Raw genomic sequence first — 6,360 nt, 5'->3', positions numbered from 1 at the left:
GGCAAGTGCTGCAACAATTAATTAATGTAATTATGTTTTTCTTTTTAAGGTTTCTCAGCCATTTTAATTGGTTGGGATGGACATTATTGGGAAACCTACTGAAACCAACAGCGGACATCAGTATATTTGTGTTTTTATTGACTATTTCACAAAATGGCCACAAGCACACCCTTTGAGGTCGAAATCAGCCAAGGACGTGACAAACTGTCTCATAAAATTTGTCCACCAGTTCGAAGCACCAAAAAGGATTCTCAGTGACCAAGGCAAAGAATTTGTCAATTCTGTAAGTACTTTAGTCTTTGGCAAAAATATGTGGACACATATTTGAATAATTTTTTGAAAATGGTTCCATTTCTGGTCTTTATAAATCTCTTTTTGAGATATTAGTATAAACTGTTGTATATTTAAATTCTTATTGTAATGTGCTTATAGTCAGTGTATATTACTTGCTTTTGCAGCTCAACAGAAGGGTATGCAGATTGTTAAACATTAAAAGAAGCCTCTGCTCGTTCTATCACCCACAAACAAATGGCTTGGCGGAGAGAATGAATGGCACCATTCAGAGGTAAATTGGAGTGCATGCAGCTTAATGCATAACATGTTATACTTTTATGGGATTCACTTCAACTAAAACATTAATGCATGACATTTAACTATTAAAAAATTAAAATGATCTTTCATATGAATGTTTTCCATGTGCTTTCATTGTCAGAGGCCTCTGTAAGGTTGTTGGTGACCATCCAGAATCGCGGGATGAGTATCTGGATGCTGTGATGTTTGGACTCAGAACTAGAAAGCAAATGACCACCAAATACTCACCCTATTACCTGATGTTTGGCAGAGAGGCTCATTATCCAGCCGAAATCCCAGAAGAGTACATGGTATGTCTTTCTGTCTGTGACAAACTACATGAAAATCCCACACAAAGAACCTGTGTAAGTTTTTGAGGCACAGGCAGATCAGCTTAAATGCATGCATGCATAAAAGCACTACACCACTGAATATTTTTATGGATTGTTCCATCCCCCAATAAGTTTTCTTCATGTACAATCAATCCCAAGATACACTGAAGCTGTACCAGAAACGCATTGTGTCTTAAAACCTTACCAAAGACACTTAATGTTAATTTTCACTTTATTTCTCAGTTCTTTTATCTATGATCTGTGTGTCTTACACAGATTATAGTAATAATAGACATTGCTTTCGCAAGACATTCAAAAGCTGTTGAAACTGGTGGAGGACAGTGTGGTCAAAGCACAGGAAAGAACAAAGGGCAAAATAAAAATGATGACGAGAGATGTTGTCTTCAAAGTTGGTGACAAAGTTTTAAGAGCTAACATGAGAAACCAGCAGAGGAAAGGGGGGAAAACTTGAAACAAATTTTTTAGGCCCTTACATCATTACAGCAATCCAAGGTAAAAGTGCGGATCTTCAGGATTCCAATGGGACAATCATTCCAAAAGTAAATATAGACCAACTAAAGTTGAGCAAAGACAGTATGCCAAGAGTGCCAGACTGGGGTTTAAAGAAAACAGCAGCCACATTACTAACAGCACAACCAGGTCCAGCAGCACCACAAGCTGCAGCAGCACCAGCATCTGCTCTAGCTCCAAAGACTACAGCAGCACCATTGGCGGGAGCACCACCACCTCCTAGAGCTCCACAGGATACAGCACCAATGGCATCACTTGCATCACCACCAGTGAAAACCCCACAACTATCTCCAGTTCCATAAGGTATAGCAACAACAGTATCAGATCCAGGGTCAGGAGCAACAGCACAGGAAGAAAACGCACCACCAGAACCAGCCACAATTGCTACAGCACAAGAACGCGCTACAGCTCTACAAACCAAATCCCAAACAGCAGCAGACCCAGCCTCGCAGACCACAGCAGCAGACCCAGCCTCGCAGACCACAGCTCCAAAAGCTACATCACCAGCAGACTCAGATCCACAAGCTACAACCCCACAAGCCTCAGCTCCATCCACAGCACAAACCGTAGAAGAAACAATTCCGCTAGTGACAGCAGCACCAGCAACAGCCCCACAAGCTACCCCTGCACCACCTCCAGCATCACCACCTCAAAGATACACTGAGGCTGTTGCAGAGAAATGTAAATAAATAAAATTATTTTTTATTTGCTTAAAAAGCACTTTTTTTTGGACAGTATTTGTTCCAGTGCTCTATAGATCATGGCATAGCATATTTTACACTTTTTACCAGATATTTTAGGTATATTTCCTAAAAGAATCTTTAAATTCAATATGACGTTAATGCTTTTTTTAAAAAAAATAAACCTTCATGGACCAAAACATTATAGAAAACCTGTAAAAGGCTGTAAGTCACATGTGTAACATTACACAAATGAATAAGTGAGTCCTTCAAAACTGGGCATATTTCTTTGTTGTGTAAACCAGAATGTTCATAATTGACAATGTACATCTGATGTACACTAACAGTGAAAAGTTTGTACACACCTTCATTTTGATGTTTTCTTCATTTTCATGACTATTTTGTAGATTCATTGTAGATTCGAACTGGAGGCATCAAAACTATGAATGGACACACATGGAGCACTAACCCTAACACAAATGATGTAGTAAACAAAAAAGTATGAAATAACCCAATAGACTTTTTAGATATTAGATTCTTCAATTTAGCCACCCTTTGCTTTGATCACTGCTTTGCACACTCTAGCCTTCTGTCAGTGAGCTTCATGAGGTAATCGGTTGTCACTGCAAGAAAAGCATGAAAAACACTGAATGGGAAGGTCTGTCCAGAATTTTGACTAGTAGTGTATGTTCATCATTTTCTGCTTTCTTAAAAGTTGCTGTCATATATGCTTTTTGTGACATAGAATGCCCACGACAGCAGTATATTATTGTTATGATGATGACTGCCTGCCAGCAATAGTGCAAAAGATCAAATACTCTTTAAGATGCTGCCTTTAAAAGCCCAGAAATTTACACTCTATAGATAATAATACTAGTTTTGGAGGAGAAACAATATTTTTCCAGAAACAGTTATATAATAGTAAAGGCCACAGGTGCAAGCCTTGAGCCTGAGTATTTTAAAACGAGCATTTCTTTTCTTTTTTTCTTTTTTTTTTTTTAATGTGACTTTAATTTGTTATGAGAACATTGTAAGTGTTACTTTACCCCCAAATAAAAGCAAATTTAAGTGCTCTATTTCTTTACAAAATACAATGTAAAACCATGTGCCTATTTTATCACCATCTTAAAAGTATTTACCCTGAAACACAACATTTGTCAGATAACCACATAAGAAATTATGCATTTTAGATTTTGATTTACATTTTGTTCTGCTGACTTGTCTCTTTTTCTCATTACTTTTTGTAGATATAATGGATGCCTGGGCTAAAACAATCCTTACGTTCTACTGTCAAAAATATGTGGTTACAAATTATTCTACTGAGATATCCAACAAATTGGTCTGGACATGGAGTTGGAAAGTGAGGTACAGTGATCTTTACTGACAGCTTTGTAACTATCAGTGTTTTATTCCTTGTGATGGACCGCACAGTGAAAGAAAGTCAGGCACAAGTTAGTCCCCAAAAAAGGTTTTTTATTTAACCCAAAAACATAGTTGGGTAAATCTTACAAAAAAAAAATCTTGGGCCCATAAAAGAGGACAAAATAACAGAACTCTACCCAAAGTTAACAAACAATACTGATAACTCAAACAAACTGACCTGACTAAACAAGACAAAGAGGAAACTTTAAATAGTGGCTGATCAGCCCACAGAAAACACTAAAAGGGGTATAACACAAAAAACCTAACTGAAACTGACATAATGAACTCCAATTCCCCCCCATGGTCCCGAGTTCTGGAATGAGCCAATTTGCAGTTTTCCATCAAGGCTCGCGCCACCCCTTTTCCACCGCTTGGCTACTCAATCAAGGGACTGGAGCAGCTGCCACTAAGGTAACTCAGAAAACGACGATTAAATCATACATCACAGTGTAAACTAAAATGTGCGCACTTATTTTAGAGTGCAGTGTTATGTGGATATGTGAATTAATTCTAAACCAAAGCCAGTTATTTATTATCCTGTAAATTAAACCTTATATTTAAAGAAAGACAAATGTGAATGCAGTGTTGTGTGTAAGCCTCTACACTGATATTACCACTGTGTGGCTGTAACGGCAGCCATCACATTCTTTGACAACAGTAAAATAATTTTTTAATTTTGTATTCAGTCTATTAACTAGCGATCATGGTGAGTGCGGATCATGCAACCGCCATAATTCAGCAAAAGCAGCATTCATTGATTCATTTTTAATGACTGCCATGTGGAAGAGAAAAGCTCCAAGACTCAAGGTTGGTATCTCTATAAACATCTTGTGTGTATTTTTTAAGTACCTGGGATCATATCCACATCCAGATTTAGATTTGATAACAGCTTATGGAGAAAGAATGAATTGATACTGCAGTTTGGGAAAGGCGTCAGGGGGGATTGGCAGTGGCTTCAGGACTCCATGTCCAAATGATAAGTGAATGAATTGAAAGTGTTAACTTTATTCTTTCATGAGTTATTTACAAGTTTCTCTTTGTTCACAGCCATTGACATGTCGAAGAGGTTAACACGTGAGGAGTGGATCGAAATTGCGTTGATATCTGGTGAACGCAGTAACCGGGTCATTGCAGCAGATTTCAATGCAAGACACCCTACGAGACCACCCATCTCCCATGCTACAGTTAGCAAACTGCTTGCTAAGTTTCGTGAAACTGGTTCAGTGTTGGATTTGCCAAAATGTGGATGCAAGAAAACTATCACTAATGAAGAAACATCAGTGGCTGTCCTAGCTTCATTCAACAAGAACCCACAGCGTAGCACTCGCCGCATGTCACTGGAGAGTGGCATTAGTCGAACATCCCTTTGGCGGATATTAGCTACTCACAAATGGCACCCTTACAAACTCCAGCTACTGCAGCATCTCAACGAGGATGACCCAGATCGGCGCACAGAATTTGCAGAATGGGCAAAACAAAAATTGGAACAGGACCCTCAGTTCACGCAGAAGATTTTGTTCAGTGATGAGGCAAACTTTTATGTGAATGGTGAAGTTAACAAACAAAACCACCGCTATTGGTCTGACCCTAACCCACATTGGATGGATCCCTCCAAGACTGTTGGACCAACAAAAGTGATGGTTTGGTGTGGTATATGGGATACAACGATAGTGGGTCCATTCTTCACTGCCACTGGATATTTGAAATTGCTACATGATGATGTGTTTCCCTCTTTATGCACTGAAGCTGGCACGTTCCCTGAGTTTTTCCAGCAAGATGGTGCACCACCACATTATGGGTGCCAGGTCCGAGCATTCCTAGATGAACAGTTTCCTGGAAAGTGGATTGGTCGTCGTGGGCCAGTTGAATGGCCCCCAAGGTCTCCCGATCTGACCCCCTTAGACTTTTGTCTTTGGGGGTCATCTGAAGGCAATTGTCTATGGTGTGAAGATACGAGATGTGCAGCACCTGAAACTATGGATACTGGATGCCTGTGCTGGCATTTCTCCTGCAGTGTTACTATCAGTGTGTGAAGAGTGGGAGAAGAGGGTTGCATTGACAATCCAACACAATGGGCAGCACATTGAACACATTCTATAAGTGGTCAGAAACTTGTAAATAACTCATGAAAGAATAAAGTTACGTTGAAACCAAGCACACCATTGCTTTTCTTGTGACATTACCAATAAGTTTGATGTGTCACATGGCCCTCTTCCTATGGAAAAAAACAAAAAAAACAAAAAACAAAAGTTGTATCCAAGATGGCCGACTTCTAAATGGCCACCATGGTCACCACCCATCTTAAGGAGTTTGCCCCCTCACATATACTAATGTGCCACAAACAGGACTTTAATATCACTAACCATTCCCATTTTATTACGGTGTATCGATATAAATGGCCCACCCTGTAGATAGTTTATTAGGCTTGCCACTTTTTTGGTCTCTGCTTGTCTGGTTTCCTCCTTTTCTTTTCTTTTTTTTCTTTCTTTTTTTTTTTTTTTTGTACACACTGCACTCCATGCTGAGATGTGCAAAATTTTGGGCTAATAGCTCTTTTGAAATCGTCAACACTGCTTCATCTGTTAGATAGGTACCTTTTTTATGCTCACATGATTCATACGTTACTGTTAAAGTGGCTTAAGAAAGCGATAAACATTATTCTGAAGATAGTACAAGAATCGGATTGAAAATGAGTGAGGACACTCCATGTCCAAAGAAATCCTTTCCAAAGTTACTGTGGTTATTGGTTATACTCTGATTTGTTTTGCTAATAAACTCCTTCATGATAGCATCACTAATGTGCACTACAGAAGTTTAAACCCAGG

General features: G+C 39.1%; 1 pseudogene; it reads left to right on the top strand.

Moving 5' to 3' along the window:
* The first annotated feature begins 1,183 nt into the window (after nt 1–1,183).
* On the top strand, nt 1,184–4,447 carry LOC146370808 (uncharacterized; annotated as a pseudogene).
* The last annotated feature ends 1,913 nt before the right edge of the window (nt 4,448–6,360 follow it).

Source organism: Perissodus microlepis, chromosome 16, assembly GCF_051167445.1.
Source record: "Perissodus microlepis isolate ML-2025 ecotype Zambia chromosome 16, ASM5116744v1, whole genome shotgun sequence".
Classification (NCBI taxonomy): Eukaryota; Metazoa; Chordata; class Actinopteri; order Cichliformes; family Cichlidae; genus Perissodus; species Perissodus microlepis.
Note: the sequence above shows the minus strand (reverse complement) of the source record. Positions and strands in the feature narration are given on the sequence as shown.